General features: G+C 39.5%; 1 protein-coding gene and 1 long non-coding RNA gene across 17 annotated transcripts in view; one reads left to right on the forward strand and one right to left on the reverse strand.

Moving 5' to 3' along the window:
- Nrxn3 (neurexin 3) overlaps positions 1-20,635 on the forward strand; it is a 1,458,248-nt gene that overhangs the window by 648,603 nt on the left and 789,010 nt on the right. The gene's annotated exons all lie outside the window — the stretch shown is intronic.
- LOC150054755 (uncharacterized) lies at positions 9,045-19,959 on the reverse strand. The gene is made up of 3 exons (XR_016537652.1): positions 19,863-19,959; positions 17,147-17,225; positions 9,045-9,318 (listed from the first exon to the last, which is right to left on the reverse strand). It is a non-coding gene; the product is annotated as an uncharacterized LOC150054755 (long non-coding RNA).

Below are 20,635 nucleotides of genomic sequence, written 5' to 3' on the forward strand. Positions count from 1 at the left end.
TCTAGCCTGGTGTAAGATATGGAACCAAACCAGATACCTCTTAGTAGATTAGTGGACCGTGAAGTTGTAGTATATTTACACCATGGAAATCTAGGCTGCCATCAGAAAGAATGACATTGTCCCATTTGTAAGGAAATGGAAAGACTTGGAAAAAAATCATAGTCAGTGAAGTAAGTCAGACCCAAAGAAACACAGGCCCCATGGTGTCCATCATTTGTAACAATTAGTATACATTTAAGATTCTCCTAATAGAGGATCATAATAGCTCAAAAGCTATGTGCATATGTCCATATAGGATGAGGCTAGGCGAAATGAACACCAGGTATGGAAACAAGAGGTTTATCTTTGTGATTGTTGTTCTTAATGTACTATGTGAAGCTATTTCTTTTTTCTTCTTTTTCCATTAAGATTCATCTCATGCTATTACTGTATCTGACCTTGGCACCTAGTATATTGTATATATGTTTATTTACATATTTGAAAATGGAAAGGTAAAGGAAAAACAAGATGGGAGGAAAAGTGGGAGAAAAACATGGGAAGGGGTAACAATGTTCAAGAAGAAATGTACCCACTACCTAATGAATGTAACTGTAACCCCTCTGTACATGTCACCCCTCTGTACATCACCCCAACAATAAAATAAAATTTAAAAAAAGAAGAATCTAGCCTGATGGATAAACACAGTGAGAAAAAAAATAATTTGACTAGGAAAAGCATGGTAGAAAAGAACCCCAGAAGGAGAAAGGAGGGAAATGTACTAATGAGAAATGAGTAAATGATTCAACATAGATGAGAGAAACTCAAGCTCCAAGTGCATTGTTTTAAAAATAAGCAAAAGGAAATTAAAAAGCAACTTTAAATGTAGAGTTTTGATTCTGAAGAGGTAAAAAAAGTAGTTTGAAGAAAACATTTGGGGAAAAAAAAGCCAGTTGATATGAGAAAAGGTGATTTGTTCAGTTAAAAAGTTAGTTCAAACAAGAGAAAAAAAATGGATTAATGATGACTCAAAAGTTGTTGGATTGATTAATGAATACTCAAAAGTCATTAAAAAGATTTCCTGAAGCGAGAGCCTTTGGGATAACTTTTTTTTGGAAGGGTGGCCTGGAAGGGACAGCAGGAGCTAATGCACGCCGTAGCAGTAAAATGGAGGTGGTAACTTTTAAGATTTTTCTGTTTGACCCTAAAGCAATCCTAATCTCAGTGTCCTAACTGGGTAGATAGTACAGATAGATACTTAATAGCAATTAGAGCTATTTCCTATTTCCTATTTCCAGTCTGAAGGGCACTGCTATTTCTTAGGCATTTGCCAAAACTAAATTATTAACTATCCTGACCCCAATCTGATAATTGAACTGGCTTCTCTGACTCTGGTGAACCCCAGTACCCAGCATTTCATTGCGTGAAAATGGTCTTACAGAGAGTGAGCAGTAGGTACTTTGGACAATTTTACCTTAATAGGAAAAAGACTTATACAAACATTGAAAGAATTTATATGCATATATACATATACGTATGTATATATATATATCTTTAAGGAAAGCATGTAATGGTCAGACTCAGATTTAAATTTATAAAAAAAAAACTAGTCATCCTCAATAATATATTTGAAATGCTTTGTTTGATCACGTATAGATGAATTGATCTTCCATTACAACTCCATTTTTTTTTAACTTAACATTCTACATCTAAAATTTTTAGCCTGCAGGAAATGGAAATAGACAGATTCTTAAGATTCCCTCCAGTGGTAATAACATGATTGTGTGTATTACTTATAACTGGACAATTTCCTGGGAATAAGGTAGCTTTTTCAATTTGTAGAAATATAGACATTTTGGAATACAACTATTAAAATAGTGTACCAAAACACTAAGCATCTCATATAAATAATGTGCCTATTATTTTCCCTAATTGGCAAGTGCTTTCAATACCCTTTCCCATGGAAGATGTTATTGTTATGATTCTCTACTTACATACTAAGTACTTATATACTTATTATCAACCTATATACTAAATAGAAAATAATTGGATTTGAGAAAAGTATTTTGTTCTAGACTGTCAAAGAATCATTTTTGCTTAGGAGACAGAAAAGGACCTATCGGATTTTGCTACCACTGATGGCTCATGCCTGTAATCCTAGAAACTCAGGAGACAGATCTGAGGATTATGGTTCAAAGCCAGCCTGGGAAAAAAAGTCCATGAGACTCTTCTCTCCACTTAACCAGCAAAAAATGAGAAGTGAAAGTGAGACTCCACTTAGTACAAAAGCTAAGGGACAAACCAGGCGCAGTGGCTCACGCCTGTAATCCTAGCTACTCAGGAGGCTGAGGATTGCGGTTCAAAGCCAGCCCAGGCACTAAAGATGGTGAGACTCTTATCTCCAGTTAATCACTAGAAAAGGGGAAATGGAGCTGTGGCTCAAGGAGTAAGGCAATAGCCTTGCAGAGCACAGGGTCAGCACCCAAGCCCAGAGTTTAAGCCCCATCACACACACACACACACACACACACACACACACACACACACGCGCACGCACGCACACACACACACACACACACACACACACACACACACACACACACACACACACAAGTCTATGTGGTCCGATCAAGATCATCCAGTTTATAGACCTTTATCTGACTGAAATATACCATATGGAGGGACTCCAATAGCCTGTAATACTATTCATTTGACTTCCTGTTAGACAAGGATGATTCTTAGTGTGTTTTCGAAGGAATGGGAAGTTCGCAGGTTCCAGTTATAGCAGCTCTTTTCCTATGGGATTTCACGAATTGGCATCCTCATACAAAAAGATCCATGAATCTTAAACCCAATCTATTGTCTTCTGTCTCCTACACTGTTGGTGTACTGATTGGTTACTAGGTTACTATCTTGCCAGGGTGCAGGAGATAAGCTTGTCATCTGTCTGGGTCAGAGGAACAGCCTGATGCCTGAGTCCTCCAGGAAGCCCACCAGATACTTCTCCTTGTTGGTATACCCAATTGCTTGGCCCAGTGACTGAGGTGCAACATTCAATTACATTTTTGCTGGTGTTGTTCCTCTCTTACTACTCTCAATGTTGAATGTAGCAGTTTATTTCCTGCACTGAGGTGTCAAATGTCTGAGTATATTAGATACACTGAAGTTATCAACATAGGAATGAAAAAAGAGGCTGGCAAATTGTATTCTAATCTTCTTCCACAACCTGTGAAAGTTGTAGATTGTTTGACCTTTTTGTGGCATCCCACACAAGGTAAGATTTCACTTAGAGAGACAAGCTTTGACAAAGGCTTTTGCATATGAGTGAACAGGCTGATAAGGATGGCATTCTTTAATCAGTGTTCCTGCTCCCTCCCCTAAGACAGAAGATTAACATGGAGAAATTAAAGAACTGCTATCCTGTGAAAGAACACTCAGGACCGTGGGTAGAATTCTGCTTTGCCATATTTCCCTGCTTTGAGTTATGGAAGTCGTGGAGGCAGGCAGTGAGTTGCTGGTGGTTTTGTGCTGCCTACAATGACCCCTTGTGGAACTGTGGTTTTCTGACCAGCTTGTTATCAAGTTTGCAGGCAACTCCTGTGGACTTGTAGTTCCTTACCTGTTGGTATTTTATGCAATCGTTCCATATTTTATGAGGGCTTTCTAAGGTATTATAAGTTCTTTTTAAGAGTTAATTCATGAGTTGGGGCCTGGAGTTTGGTCTAGTGGTAGAATGCTTGCCTAGCATGCACGAAGACCTGGGTTCGATTCCTCAGTGCCCCACATACATAGCAAAAAGCCGGCAGTGGTGCTGAGGCTCAAGCGGTAGAGTGCTATCCTTGGGAAAGTCTAAGGACGGTGCTCAAGCCCTGAGCTCAAGCCCAGGACTGGCAAAAAATAAATACATAAATAAAATAAAAAAGAGATAATTCATGTGGTTCTAACAATAATTACTATGGCTTTCATATCTGCCAGCATTTATGGTAAATGGTTCATATACAAATCTTATGCAGTCCCCAACCATTCACAGTCACATTTAAGAATAAAACTACATAAAGAGGAGAGGTCAATAATTATCTTAAAAGTCACACGGATAGGGCCAGGAGTTTGGCCTAGTGGTAGAGTGCTTGCTTAGCATGCATGAAGACCCAGATTTGCTTCCTCGGTACCACATACATAGAAAAAAGCCGGAAGTAGTGCTGAAGCTCAAGTGGTAGAGCTCTACCCTTGAGAAAGTCCAAGGACAGTGCTCAGGCCCTGAGCTCAAGCCCGGGACTGGCAAAAAAAAAAAAAAAAAAAAAAAAGCACACGGGTAAGTAATTGAGAGGGGGATTGAATCAGGCCCAATCTGACTGCATAACACCCAGAGATTTGATTTTGCTCTATAGTTTTGTTCATAGTTTGTTATCAAGATAGAATATATACATTGATCCAACCTTAAAAATTCAGGGATTATTATTTTATTTATTTTTCATTATTATCCACAGCCAGTTGTACAAATAAGTTTCCAGTTAACACAGCATATTATGAATACAATGTATCTTGATCAATGTTAACTCTTTCAACATTCTCACCCATCCTTTTCCTTTCCATTCATTTTCTCACTTTTCTTAATGTTGTAGGATATATATTGGATTCTTGTCTGAATTCTCCTCCTCTTTTTCTCAGGCCTGGTGCACAAGTGCTTTTTCACTCAGCTACACACCTAGCTCCAGCCCCATCCCTGGATTCATAATATTAAACTGAGCTTCCATACGCAAATCATTTCATTATAAGTGGCTGTACTGATGAGATCATTTACACCTTCCATTTGGAACCTTTTCATATGCCAAGTACCGGGCTAGTCCTTGGTTAAAAACCAAACCATATTCCTTTCTTTCTGAAAATTGCAAAATAATACCCTTACTTTTCTCCGCACTACTGAAACCCATGACCCCATGCATGCTAGGCAAAAACTTTACTACTTGTGCCACATCCCCTCTTCATGGAAGAGTTAACAGAAATTACATTATTAGAGTAGGTAAACCTGGCTGGAGAATTTTGTATAAAAGGGAGGGCTCAATAAATGTACAAGTTGTGATGATTGCCATTATTAGCATTCCTCTTTTATCCTTGGAAAAACTTCAAACATCACCCAGTTAGAAAGTATAACAGGGAGCCAGCCCACTCTTCTTCACTCCAAATTGACTGCTTTTATGAATGCTGAATTAGTTAGACCTGCTAAAAGTGAATTTTCAGTGTTCTGAGAACTTGACATGACCAGTGCTGTGTTGGGCTTTGATCACATAGAGGCTTAGTCTCTTTTTTCATGGAGCCTCTGTTCCATATGCCTCTGAGAAGTCTTCAATCATGATAGAGTTTCTGGGGCATTCTGGGCTACTGATTCTTGATCTCCACCTTGGCCAGGCCATTCTGTAATATAAAAATCATAAGACCACATCATGTAGAGACTGAGATTCCCAAGAACAGAAGGGTGAAATGTGTTTCAGGTAATCTGGAAAGGCAGTGCCAGTCCTCATAAAAGCACTGGGAAGGCAGTGTGTGTCCACATCATGAAGAAGTGGAATGCATTAACATGAAAATTCATGTTCTTAGCATGCTAAGGTGACAATGGCCTAGAGCTTTACTAAAACTTGGAAAAATTCACTTTTCAGTGTCCCTGCCTCAATGTTATAGGGTATGTTAGAGAGGAATGATCTAATAGGCATTTATGGAGCACCTATTTATTATGCCCTAGGCATTCTGTTTCTATATACCCAATGGTTAAGACAATATGACATGGCCCTGCCCTCCAATGTGGCAGAGAAGACAGACACAGATTGAAGTAGAACTAGGTAACAAGGGGTTGGGTGGTTTGGGGAGAGATGGTGGATGAGGTAACATCAATCAAGAAACATTGTAGTCATAAACTGATATGTTATATTGAAACCCTTTTGTATAACTCTTTAAAGATGATTTTTAAAAATAAAAACTGCACCACTACATTACAAAATGCTGTTATTACACAGGGAAAGACATAGGGCTTGTTATTATAAGGCAAGAAAAAAGGATTTTTAAATATTTTAACGTGCAGTGGAGATAGCTTTGCATATGAGGATCCTGAAGCTCCATGAAGGATTTAAATTAGCCAAGGAATTCAGTGAGCGAGTCAGAATCAGAGCCAGTTTTCTTTCTCCAGGGCTCTTCCCAGCATGACAGGCTGTAGTGGTGACAGAGAAAAAGCAGTGCTTCATCCTTTATTTATCTACTTGCTTGTGGTAAGAAATCCTAGTGGTTCTCTCTCTGCAAATATTTATAGAGCTCTATGGTATGTGCTACTTGGAATTTTCTAGGTTCATTGCACCAAAAGTGACAGGGAAGTCTGGAAAATTTGTACACTTATAATGTGGGTGTAAAGAGGAAAAATAGGGAGAGGACACAGGATGACTCATTCTTTGTTTTGCTTTATTTTAATTTGCTGTAAATATGATGCCTTTAAGATGTTGAAGGGGCCGGGAGTTTGGCCTAGTGGTAGAGTGCTTGCCTAGCATTAATGAGGACCAGGGTTCAATTCCATGGTACCACATACATAGAAAAGCCAGAAGTGGTGCTGTGGTTCAAGTGGTAGAGCTCTAGCCTTGAGGAAGAAGGGCAAGGACAGTGCTCAGGTCCTGAATTCAAGCCCCAAGACTGGCAAAAAAAAATATTGAAAGGAACCAGGAGTTGGTAGCTTTTGCCTATAATATTAGCTACTCAAAAGGCTGAGATCTGAGGATCTTGGTTTGATGCCAGCCTGTACAAACAAATTTAAGAGACTCTCATTTCTAATTAACCACCAAAAATCTGGAGGTAGTGGTATGGCTCAAGTGGTACAGAGCTGGACTTGGGCAGAAAAAACAAGGGACAGTACGCAGCTGTGAGTTCAAGCCCCAGTACTGACAAACATGCATGCATGCACACACACACACATGCACATAGCAATAAAGTTCAATAAAATAAAAGATTAAAAGAAAAAATATTTTTCCGAAGCAAGATCAAGGGCTAAAATAATGGAATGGCCATTAGGAATCAGGTAAACAGTTTTGATTATTTTATTGATTTACAACTTGAAATCGTCTTTTTTTTTTGCCAGTCCTGGGGCTTGAACTCAGGGACTGAGCACTGTCCTTGGACTTTCTCCAGGATAGCGCTCTACCACTTGAGCCACAGCACCACTTCCAGCTTTTTCTATGTATGTGGCACCAAGGAATCGAACCCTGGTGATAGTGCATGCTAGGCAAGCACTCTACCATTATGCCGTGCCCAGCCTGCAGTTGTCTTTTTGAAAAAGGCAGAAACTTATCAACTCTTACAATTTTTCAAACAAATTAAGATCTTGTATTGTTAAATAGAATTTGAAGGAATGACTTGGTTGGTGGGAAATGTGGTGTGAAGTGTAAAGAATCAAGAACATCTGCAGGTCCAAAAAGCGAATTCTCATAGTAACAGGAAAAAAATAATGCTTTTCCTTTAGATAAATAAATGAATACATAAAATATGGGTATATATTATACCCATATATTATATGGGTATATATTATAATTTGAAGGAGGAAAGGAACGTAATAGTATTTGCCAGTGGGGGATTATTCTAGGAATATCAAAAACAGAAGGTAGTTTCTTAGAAACAGGAATTGTGATTCAGAAAGCCAACTATTTGGTAAGAACAAGGTTGAGGTGGGAGAACTTAGAAACTGGGCTGAAATGGGAAAAGCCGGGCTGTTTAACATAGAACAGTTCTTAGTGAGCCCTTGGTTCAGATTGGGTTGAATAATGGTTTTGAACTTCTGAGTGAGAGGCTAGAGAACTGAGATAAGGTAAGGGTCCAGCTTCAAGAAGATCACAACTTACAGACTGTGGTTTTAGCCGTAGGTTACGTTAAGTTATTGATTGACTGTTTCTGTGTCTGTGCATGCGTGCATGCTGACACTGGTGCTTGAACTTAGGGCCTCATGCTCTTGGTTACTTTTTTGCTCAAGGATAGCACTCTGCCTCTTGAGCCATGTCCCTTATCTTAGCTTTTTGCTGGATAATTGAAGATAGAATTTCTCAACCTCAGGTGGTAGGGCATCTTGGTAGTAAGTCCTTAAGTTCAAATTCTAGTAACACCCCCCCCCAAAAAAAACCCCAAAAAGTCCCCCCCAAAAAACCCTACAAAAATCCACTAAATATATATTAAAGGAGTTCACGGAAATATCTTTGGGGCTATGCACGGAAGCCTATGGACTTGGTAATATGGTCACTTTCTGCTGTGTGATTTCCTCTGCTGTAAACTTATTAGGGCATGTAAATCAAGTGTTATTTGAGAACAGAACACAGGAGGGCACCAGAGAACAAGAAAAACAAAGCAAAGCCTGGATTTTTTTTTTTTTTTTTTTTTTTTAGGGGTGTTTGGAAGGAACCCTTAAAGTAACAAAACACTGAACTTCATTCTTTTTTTTTTTTTTTTTTGTGGGTCATGGGGCTTGAACTCTGGCCCTGGGTTCTTCAACTCAAGGCTACTGCCCCACTTCCTCAATGGTCTGTTTCTATTGACCTATTTATTAAGTGTTACAGGGTATTTTTAAACATAGAAAGCTTTCCAAATGTTCATTAAGGAAACTACTCATTTCTTAGGTATTGTGTCCCACTCAGGCTCATGTGGTTACTTGACCAGTAGGAACATTCAGGGAAAGAAAGCCAAGCTGGCTTTGCATACATGACGCTGTCACATACTTCATAAGGACACTGAGCCAGAGCACTCTTTTGGGGAAGGAAGTGATCCAGGAAGATTCAGTTCATGGGCAGAAAGGTGCTCAGGTGTTCAGAACATTTGTACTGTACAGACGGTATTTCTGAGAGCTGAGGAGGTTGCTTTGTGGTCAAATGCTTGGCTCTTATGTGCACGATTCTGGGTTCTACCTTCAATACTGCTGAAATGAGGGAACAGGTTGTAGTTTATAGTGTAATAGTTTGACTCCACAAAGGAAAAAGACAGCAAGGGTTATCCAGATGTGTTCCCTCACTAAAAATGTATTAATTCATGTAAAGAATTTGAAATTCCGAGCCCTTTATCACACTGTATGACATATGGCGCTTGCTGTAGTTTCTTGGATATGTAGAGCAAAAACATCTGTTCACTGCAAGTCAACGAGTATTATTAGCACACTGGAAGGTAAGAACTTTATACATGACCAGGCAAAGCATGTTCTTCTCTGTTCACATGCTCTGAGAAGCTGGAACTCTTTTGTTTCTCCTCACATTCTGTGCCTTATGCTTTTCATATTTCTTCTGAGTACTGAGTAACCCTCTCTGAGCCATGATTGTAAAATGCATCCTTTTGAGTCTGCAAAATTAAGCATAATTTAAAAAAAGCCATTGGTTATTTTTCCTCTCTTTCTCAAAACTCAGCTCTTCTTTCTTTGCTTAATTTAGAACAAATGGCTAGAGATATACCATTGGCTGCCTTGGGTGAGATGGAAGGGATTACAAAGTGACTGGAAGAAATTTGGGACCATCGTATCACATCTTGATTGGGGTGATGATTTCATCAGTCTCTCTATATGTCCAAACTGACCAAATTGTGTACGTTAGATGTCTATTACAGTCCAATTTAAAAGTATATTTATGGATGGCATTTAATACCAGGTTTCTCATAGACTCCGTTTTGGCCCTAGGAATCACTGGCATTGTGGAGACATTCCCCACAGTCAGAATTTCTGCCATGTCATTTTATCTGTTAGAGTGCTTAGTCCTTCATCAAAGACATAGAAGGACCAGAGACTTGGTTGTCTTAAATAGAATCAAATTTCTAGAGTTCCACTGATTCTAAGAGGTTCATCTGACAAGTGTTTTGATCATATAGTCATACTTCCAAAGACAGCTAACATTTTAATGATATATAATTTCCCTACCCAACATATACAATAGGTAATACTTCTGTTGTTTGGCATGATTCTTTCTTTGTAACTTTCTCAGAAATAATAGTATAAGCACATCTGGTAAAATATACCTTTATTGCTCAATTGTTTAGTTTGGGGTTAATCCTCTTTCAAGACTGCATCTTCTATGATTGAACATTTCAAATTTATGTTCCCAATTTCAGAATTGAATAATAATACAACATTATTGTTAGGACGAAAAAATAAAGACCACAGGTTTAAAAAAAAAAAACTAAAAGGAAAGGATTAAAAGTGCAAAGAATATAACAGACTTTTGGAGCAAAGGTATCACTGGGAATTTCTCCACCTCTTCAGGCCAAATAAATGACGCTGACTTCACACCATGACCTTAAGGTTACATTACCTGTTATATTAATTTTATAAGCTACTTAAGACATCTAAAAGCTCATGGACCAACAAGGTTCCCTTGAGCAAAGAATGTACTGGAGTTATTCCAAAAACTGACTGCTTAAAATTCAAATGATCCAATGCTAGCTTACCCTGTTTATCTCTAGGAAAGCTCCCCTGGCAACATAGCAGTGCTATTAAGTTACCTAAAGGAATAAATTGTCAATGCTGATGTAACCCAGGGACTGAAGAAATAGAGAAAAACAACAACAACAACAAAAACCACACATTCACATTTCCACAAGTAATTATTATTGGTTTACTAACAGACTAGATAGATAGATTATTGGACCAACTGTAATATGTCAGTGGTTATCCAATTACATATTTGTATGGAAAGAACAAATACAGCAACATGAGGCTAGACATTTTTGCTCACAAGGAGCAATGCTGGATGAAGCAGTAATTATTCTGATCAGTTTGCATCTCAGAGAGACTAAAGCCAAGAGATATTTAGGCATTTGTTCAAGGTGACACAGCTAGTAAGTACTGAAGCAAAAATTTGGAGCCAAGTCCCAGTAGCTCAAAATCCTGTGTTCTTTCTCTCGACCCCTGCTGGCTCACTATTCATTGTAAGCCCTATGAATTGCTATTCAGCTCTTTCTCTCACCTGGTGCTTTTAATGTGCAGATTTCAGTTTCTTAGGGGCACCCCGATGGGCTGCTTGAGAGATTATGGAACTGTATTTTAATCCTAGTGGCCCATTATCTCCACAAGCTCTCCTGACACCAAGGTGCAGGGTGAATAATCCTTGGTAGATGTGCAGAAATCTGTCTTCATTTGAGAAGAGGATTTCCGTTTCCCTCTCAGCCATTTTTGCTTTGTTTGAAGTTGAGTGCATTTAGGTTCAACATTCATGGATTCAGTTATTCGGGACATTTTCTCCTGGGGGCAGTCCTTTTACCATCTTTGTGCCATGTACTTTGCACAGCCTTAGCTGGACAAGACAGTCGGGTATTGGTATCTCTTTCCTAAGTTCACTTCTTAGCTTTGCCAGAGTTACATATAAAAAGCTAGAGTAGCCGGGCATGGTGATTCACTCCTGTAATCCTAGCTACTCAGGAGGCTGAGATCTGAGGATTGCAGTTCAAAGCCAGCCCCAGCACAAAAGACTAAGAGACTCTTATCTCCAATTAATCACTAGAAAACAGGAAGTGGACTCTGGCTCTGGGATATGGTGGTAGCCTTGAGCTGAAGAGCTCATAGACAGCGCCCAGGCTGAGTTCAAGTCCCATGACCCATCCAAAAAAAAAAAAAAAGGTTAGAGTGATTTTCTTTTCTATGACAATAATCTGATTATGTCTCTCCAGTGGCAGGTGGGAAATGAGCTTGATATTGCAAGTACACTTAGGAAGACTGCTCCTGAGATCACAGAACAGAAAGGCTTATAAACCAAATAAAGATAGAAAATTATATAGTTCACTAAATCAACTGAGAGCATTGGGCAAGGAGAAAGAAATGAACACGAGGGGCTGGAAGTTTGGCTTAGTGGTAGAGTGCTTACGTAGCATGCACAAAGACCCAGCTTTGATTCCTTGGTACCACATACATACAAAAAGCTGGAATTGGTGTTGTGGTTCAAGTGGTAGAACTCTAGCCATGAGAAAGCCCAAGGATGGTACTCAGGCCCTGAGTTCAAGCCCCAAGACTGACAAAAAATAAAAATAAAATAAAAAAGAAAGAAATGAGTATGAACACACTTACAATAGTATGCAAGTGGAATGCAAGGCTTAGATTATCTGAATTTTTGTCATATAAATGTTCATCTGATTTGGTTCATTCAATCCCATCACTGCCATTCTGATGTTGGGGGAGACATTAGCAGAACTAGAATGGAGATTAGGACAGGATATATAGTAGGTGAGCTCATCACACAATTGCCTTTCTAAAGAGACTCAGAGCAAGAAGATTTGGTGACAGCTCTAGCTGTCCAAGTCAGCCTGATGGTCAAATATACATATGTAACATATATATGTATATATATTATATATGTATGTATATTAAATCCTTATGTCTTATGCAGAGCAAGCATGAGATCAGAATGGCACGAAATGGTGTCATACCTGGACTGACCAATTTAGGAATCACAGATCGACTGAATACAGCGTTTAGAGTTTATTCAGTACTTTTAATCCTTCTCAGGACAAGTAACTTCCCTGCGCATTCTATCTGTTAAATCTTTGTTCAGCACACATGTGTTCTGTGCTGTGTTTTCTCTGTTTCATTCATTTCAGAGATTAGCTGATTAGAGTCTCTGTGCTTTCTAAAACTAGCATGTCCTGCCTGGTTTCTTCAGTCCGCATGTGCTGTCATTTGTTGTAGCTGAGCAAGATCCAGGATCTGGAGGAAGGCTGCTATGAGTGAATGAAGTCTGAAATTTCCTAGAGGAAGTAATAACCGAGAAATACTCGAAGATAGAAAAAAGCAAAGGTGGTTGTTAAAATAGGTTTAGCAAAGAATGGAGAAGGCAAAAGGGAGAGAGGTAGTCTTGGGCAGGATGGGTCCTCAGTCAGTAATAGAAAGAAAACAACCCTTTCTGACAGCAGCATAGAATTCCATTGCGTACAAATACCACATCTTGTTGATCCACTCATCAACTGAGGGTTGGTTCCATATCTTTGCTATGGTAAATAGTGCTGCAATGAACATCATTGGGCTAGTGGATTTAGTATGTCTTTGTTTCTGGATATTTGGGTAAATGCCAAGTACTGGAATTGCTGGGTCATAGGGGAGCTCTATGTTTAGCCTTTTGAGGCACTGCCATACTGCTTTCCATAGTGGCTGAAAGAGTTTGCACTCCCACCAACACTGTAGTAGTGATCCCTCCTGGCCACATCCCTTCCAGCATCTGTTATTAGTTTTCTTGATCCTGGCTATTCTAACTGGAGTGAAGTGGATTCTTAGAGTTGTTTTGATTTGCATTTCTTTTATGACCAGAGATGTGGAGCATTTCTTCATGTGTCTATAGGCCATTTTTGTTTCTTCTTCAGAGAAGACTCTCTTTAAGTTAGAAAATGGAAAGACTTAGAAAAGATCATATTAAGTGAAGTAAGCCAGACTCAAAGGAACTTAGGCTCAATGGTTTCCCTCATTTGTCATAATCAGTAGAAACCTTGGGCTCTCCTAGCAGAGATTTGCAATAGAGCAAAATCTTGATACATAAGGCCATATAGTATGAAGCTAATTGAAAGGATCTCTAGGATATAGAAACAAAAGCCATATAATGAATGATTGTTGTCCTTAATGTACTATGTTATCTCTCATCTCTTTTGCTTTCCCTTGGTTATCTCATATTGTTACAGTATCTCACTTTGTTACCTGATATATCGGATATATTTGTATTTGGTTATTTGAAATTGGATAGGGAACAGGGGAAAACAAGATGAGTGGTGGGGGCAAGGGGGAGGGTAATGGGGACCAAGACATGTGAAAGGGTATCAATGTATGGGAACTAATGCACCATCTATCTGGCAAATATCATGTAACCCTTCTATTAATTACAATAAAAAATATATGAAAAAAAGAAAGAAAACAACCCATTCGTTTATGCATGTGTGTGTTGGTTATGGAGCTTGAACTCGGAACTTGAACTCTGAGCTCTTCAGCTCAAAGCTAATGCTCTACCCCTTGAGCCACAGCACCACTTCCACTTTTCTCAATGTACTTAGGTGCCAGGGCTGTCTCTGAACCTTGATCCTCATATCTCAGCTTCCTGAGTAGCTAGGGTTACAAGTGTGAGCCACCACGCCAGCTTTATTCTCTTTCTTTCTTTCCTTTCCTTTCCTTTTTCCTTCTTTCTTTCTTTCTTTCTTTCTTTCTTTCTTTCTTTCTTTCTTTCTTTCTTTCTTTCTGGATCACGGAGCTTGAACTCTGGGCCTGGGCACTGTCCCTGAGCTCTTCAGCTTAAGGCTACTATCCTACCTCTGGAACCACAGCCCCACTTCCCATTATCTAGTGATTAATTGGAGATAAGAGTCTCACATTCTTTAGTGCCTGAGCTGGTGTTGAACCACAATCATCAGATTTCAGACTCGTGGGTAGCTAGGATTACAGGCACGAGCCATCACACAGAGCGAAGTCTACATGTGAAGATAGATGTAGAGACAGAAATGATCTCACTACAAACCAAAGAACACCAAAGCTTGTCAGCAACCACCAAGAGCTACACAAGTGCAAGTTTTTTCTTAGAACCTGTGGAATTCTTTGGTTTTAAACCTCTGGGCCTCCATGATGCTTAAAGACATGTTATTTGTCTTGTAAGCTACCATGTTTGTAGAATAACAGCAACCCAAAGAAATAAATACAATCTGCATATGAAATAGTCAAATATAAAATGTCATAGCTATAGTAAAATGTCATTTCATAGCACTCATTTTAGAGCTCTTTAGTCAGGTGTTCTGAGACTGGAGCCCTGCAGTTCAAACTCTCTACCTTACCTATGTAGGCCTTTAGGATCCATGACATGTGAGATCCATTAGATGGTTTCTTGGGAGCTCTGAAAGTCACAATAGCAGAGCTATTCTCAGTATAGAAGTGACATGAATGAGGTGACTCCATATATGAGGTGTGGTACTTGTCATTTTGTGAGAAGGCTTTAAATTATTGAAGTGAAATAAAGTGACAAGATCCGTTCTGAAATACATGCTTGCACACATTTTGTGTGTTCTGTAAGCATTTTAAAGATAAAAGCCTTAAGGATTTTGTTTTTCTGGAAAAGGGATTTAGCTTTGAGCAATTCAACAGATAATGAGATTTCTCCTAATCTGTTTTCTGCCCTGTCATTTTCTCTGTTGGATTCTTTCTTTTCCCATTATAGTTTGCTTTCTTTCTCTTCTCTGCCTTTATCGCCTATTCACTCAGAATTTAAAATCATAGCTATTGATATATACATAATTAAGTCATTTTGTATTGTGGACCTTATAGATAATGTGCAGGATCTTTTGCTCTGAAATTCAATCTTTCCATTCTTTAGCTACCTTTAGTGTATCTCTGTCAGCTGAAAGAGGTTGGTGTTGTTGTTAGGTACAATTCAGGTTAAAATCCCAACACTGGTTAGTGATATGACTTTGAATAGTTGAGTAGAGTTTTTCCTGTCTTCTTATGTATCAGTCAGCATGGCTCAGCTATGCTTCGGTAACACATACAGCCTGTGGTCTTCAAGGCCTGAAGAATCAACACTGCTTTCTTAGTCCCTTTCCCATCAATCTTTGCTGTACAGCAGCGATGCTTGTTGTGGTCTTGTTTCCTGAATCCTGACTGGAAACATCTCTGTCTGTCACAGTGTTTATGTATGACAAAAAGAAAATAGCTGCTACAACCATGTGATGTCTCTTAAATTGTTTAAGTGGTCCAAGCGATAGCAGTAAAGCAAGGCACACAAAGTGCCTTAAATAACAATCTCCGAAGGGATGGGTCTGTTAAGAAGAGGCTCATCATAGAAGACAGCAATTATTATCAACAAAATAATACAGGGCAGTCTTATGGAATTGATGTAAGCAATCAACAAGTTAATATATCGACAGTAGTTAGAAAAATGTCTAATGAAAGTGACCAGTAAGCGCAACATAAACATCATCTGTGTGTGCCAGGGACAGTGCTTTTAAGAGCTGAAGAAATCTACATCTCCTCTGTGGCTTTTAGGTCCTGATACTCCTACATGGAAAATACGAAGAGAAGAGCTGATGAGCTCAGGCTTTCAAATGGGTTCAGTGCCTCACGGCAGGATTTCTATGAGAATCCTTCAGTACTCGTTGCTCCCATATAATTGGGTTTTGTGCAATTTCCCCAATAGACTCTGAGTTTCTTGTGAGGAATAGTGTCTTTTGAGCTTTGTACCCTACATCAGTCCCTTCCCCACCCCCATGCACATATAATATCACTTAAACACACATGCTTAGTATAGGTGGTACCTCTAATCTGAATTGCCATTCTACACTTGAACCTTTAAATTAGATTCTTCCTTTATGTAGCCTGCAAGAGGGATGGTCATTTTACCTTCTTCTGTGGGAACTGTTTCCTTCTGCTGGATGCCCCTTGGCTTAATCAGGAATTCAAGGTGCATGGATAATACAGATACAGGCTGAATGAAGTATGCTATACTCAGATTGTTGCACTAAGAAACCAACACAGTGTATGGAATTCAGTAGTGTTTACAAAGGAGTCATTGGCATACTTCACCCACGGCCAGCCTGCTGCATCTAGATTCTGTTTTATATGTATCGCTTCATGGGAGATAAATGTACTTTATGAAATATACTGTGGATTTAGTATTGTGGATGCTCTGGGTTTTAATTCTTTTTTCCTCTGTGCTTCTTTTGCGATTTTAATTCCAGTGGGCCTCTAAAGACATCTCTCTATGGAGACACATAGGTATAATTTCCCATATTTTCAAACCTACCTGCAAATTCATATTAAGAAGGTAAATGATTGTCATGTTAGGGAACTAGGGCCAGAATAGGCCAATATTTCTCCTAATCCAATGTGCTAAATACCCCACTTGCACAAACCAAAAATTAAGAGATAAGAGAGTCTATCCAGGTGATAAGACTAACTTGGCAAATGGTTATGTCCACAGGAGGTGATCTGCTAATGTTATCAGGTTTCAAAGGCATTGCAATTACCATTCCAAAGCAGAAGGCAACAAGTATCCATCTTCTAGTCTTGTCTTGCATTTAGTAGTTCATATTGTGGAAAGGAGGTGCTGCAGACAAGGGAACTGATATGGGAATACCATCTTCAGAGAACTTATTGTCCTAGGATGCTTCTAAGACTTGATGACTATATATTTAAAATACAGCCCCCATCTCAGGCCCTGGTAGTTCATACCTGTAATCTTAGCTACTCAGATCTGAGGATCGTAATTCAGTCAGCTCAGTCAGGAAGGCTCAGGAGATCCAGTTAAGCACTAAAAAATAATTGGAAGTGGAGTTGTGAATCAAGTGGTAGAGTGCTGTTAGCATTAATCACAAAAGCTCAGAGGCAGTTCCCAGCCCCTGAGTTCAAGCCCCAAGACTGGCACAAACAAAACCTTCAGTCCCCTATTCAGAATATGGGAAAAATTTAGAGGTATGTGTTGCTTGAGAAATCCTAACTCTTCCCCTCATCTTCTTTTTCTTAATCCACATGAAAGTATCTGATACAGATACAGTTATTAATTGAATTACATGAATTTATTCTGGTGTTGAATACCTTCTTGAGCTGGTCTGATCCATTCTATTAGTGTGTAGTTCCTTTCTGTCTTTCTTTCTTCTTTTCCATCTCTCAGCCTATCTACTTATTTGTTAAGTTTGTTCAGTTCTACATGTTCGAGCTATAGACATTTAAAAAATACACTGAATACCATCATGCTGCAGGGTTTAATGCTTAGTTTTTAGGATTAGAAAGGTAGCAAACTTTCCTTCCAAGGGAAAGTCTCTGTCTCTCTCTTGTACACACACACACACACACACACTACAAAGGAACAAAGCTATCATTTAAATTAAAAAGGAGAGCTGAGTTACTTGAGAACTGAACACTCTTAGCTGTGTAGGTCAGAGAAGGCGGAGAAGGGATAGATGGATATTGATAAGTTATCAATATGATGTAAGGTGTGTTGTGTCCTATTGTAAGCACAATGTCAATTATTTACTAGTCCTTTCCAATCATGACTGATCTGTATATTTTTCCACTAGAACAATGGCATCACTCGACAAGGAAACAGGCTTAAATTGTAAAGTTATTAGGGGATAATAATGGAAAGATTTTAGGATAATCCTGGTTAGAATCTTTTTGAATCGCTTCAGCTGGGTCTCCCCCAGCTTTGAATCTTTGACTTCAGTGTTAACAAGATGATACCACAGTCAAAAAGACTCTAAAATACCATTACCTCTTTTTATTTTCCTGGTCTTGGGGCTTGGACTCTGGGCCTGGGTGCTGTCTCTGAGTCTTCAGCTCAAGGATACTGCCTTGAGCCACAGCGCCACTTCCAATTTTCTAGTGGTTAACTGGAGGTAAGAGTCTCACAGACTTTTTCGTGCCTGGGCTGGCTTTGAACCATAATCCTCAAGTCTCAGCCTCCTGAGTAGCTACGATTACAGAGGTGAGCCACTACACTCCTCATGTAACCTCTTATACTGTCAAAAATGTCTAATTTCTGCAAATCATGCCACAGAAGCAGTAAGTTCTAGTGTTTTAATACCTTTTTTTAATTTTTTTTGCCAGTTCTGAGCTGGGCACTGAGCACTGTCCTTGGACTTTCTCAAGGCTAGCACTCTATCAATGAGCCTCAGCACCACTTCTGGCTTTTTTCTATGTATGTGGTACCGAGGAATCGAACCCGGGTCTTCATGCATGCTAGGCAAGCACTCTACCACTAGGCCAAACTCCCAGCCCTTAATACCTTTTTGTACAAGCAAAAGTAGAAACAATAGCCACAAAATAATCTTTCTGCTCATCCTTGAGTAAATCACCTCATCTGTTGAAAAGTGATTTCACAGAGATTATCACAGGAAATCCTGCCGCTAGCTTCAGCTCTCTACCACTGGGCAGGCTGTAAATAATGGTTTAAAGCAGAAGTTGGGCAGGCAATTGGGAGCAAGATTCCTTCCCATCTTTTGTGGAGCCATTTATTGCTTTGGAAATATATCTTTCCAGATTCATTCCGTCTCTACATTGAGATTCTCCTATTCTAGCAGAGATGAATGGGTTCATTTTACACTGTAATCACAATATCAAGATTCTACAGAATGGGCTGCCAGTGTTTCCTTTTGTAAATGATAGAGGCACTCCTGCTTCCAATGCTGTGGTAATGGCTAGAATGCACTTCTGAAGCCCTGGAGGAAAATCAAAAATAGGTAGGGGGAAGAAGAAGAAAAGAAGAAGGCAGATCCCCCAGAGTTTTGCCTCAATGGTGGCCCAAGGTACATAGAAACTAAGAAAATCAGGTAAGCAAAAGACCTTGTCTCACACCTCACTCATCAGGTGGCTGCTAGGAGCTGCTGTGTGACTGATGCTTGACAGGAAAGATGCAGTAGCAGAAGTAAGCTCCCCTGCCTAACAGGATGAATCATGTACTTTACCGGACCCCTAGCTTTTCTAGTTCCTATGCCTGTATCTACCTAGCTTCTCAGGCTAACATCTCAGAGTCAACAATTTTATTTGTCTCTTTCCCTTTTCCATCTGCTTTCCCACTCCCAATTCATTCCCTAATCAGTTTCCATGTCTTGTAAACTTTGTTCTACTGCTTTCCTTCCTTCTACCCTCCCCCCCCCCACTAGTTGTGGAGCTTGAACTCAGGGACTGGATGCTGTCCTTGAATCTCTTTGTACTCAAGGCTAACTCTCTGTCAATTGAGCCACAGCACCACTTCCAGTTTTTGAGTGGTTATTGGAGATAAGTATCTCTTGGGCACTTTTCTGCTTGGGCTGGTTTTGAACTGCGATCCTCACATCTCAGTCTCATGAGTGGTGAGGATTACAGGCGTGAGCCATAGGTGTCTGATTTTACTGCTTTCCTTAATCCAGAGCACTTTTATTTCCTGTCTCTAAGAGCTCCCTATACTTACGTTATTGTCTTCTTTTGTTCCAGTGTACCTATAACAGACACAGTGACTTTCAAAGTGTAAATTAGGTCATGTGAGCATTGCTTAAAACTTTCCAAAGTGTTCCAGTTGTCTTTAGAATATCATCCAGGTTCTGTAATATAACCCTTAGAATCTGGAATGTCCAGACTTCCTTCTGCCTTGTTTATTTTTTATCCTCAACACTCAGAATAATGCTGGGCCCCACCCAATGCCAAGGTACCATTTATTAAAGACATGGGCAGATAGTGCTTGTAAAATAGCTACCACAGGTGAGTATTAGTGTATCTTCAGCTCTGGATGAGCAGAAGAAGAACCACAGTGAAAACGAACATGATTCACATGGTAGCTCCATGGTAGGTGTTAGATATGTGATCACTAAAACACACCAGAATCATAACTGAAGACACAGAAAGATAAATTTGTTTCTGCAAGGCAAAATTGACTCCCAGGAGCAGGCAGTAGGTTTCCATCTTGCACCCCTAACTCAGCAGACTCCTCTCTCTACTTGGATTGGCTGAGCCTCAGGTTCACAATCTGCTCTCTCTGAAAAGGAGAGAACTAACACTTACATCTTGGTGGGCAAGCTGGGAAGGTCCAGAAGGCTTTCCATCTTGTCTGGCAAGTTTCAGCAGTAAATGAAGCTTAGTAAGAATCTGGGAAAAAAAAAAAACCTAGAACTGGACATAGTGAAGATAATGACACACTTTGTTAGAAAAGATTGCTTCTCACAATAGGGTTGCTAATTTAAGGATGAT

Source organism: Megascapheus bottae, chromosome 14 (genome assembly GCF_031878675.1).
Source record: "Megascapheus bottae isolate mThoBot1 chromosome 14, mThoBot2.hap1, whole genome shotgun sequence".
NCBI classification, from domain to species: Eukaryota; Metazoa; Chordata; class Mammalia; order Rodentia; family Geomyidae; genus Megascapheus; species Megascapheus bottae.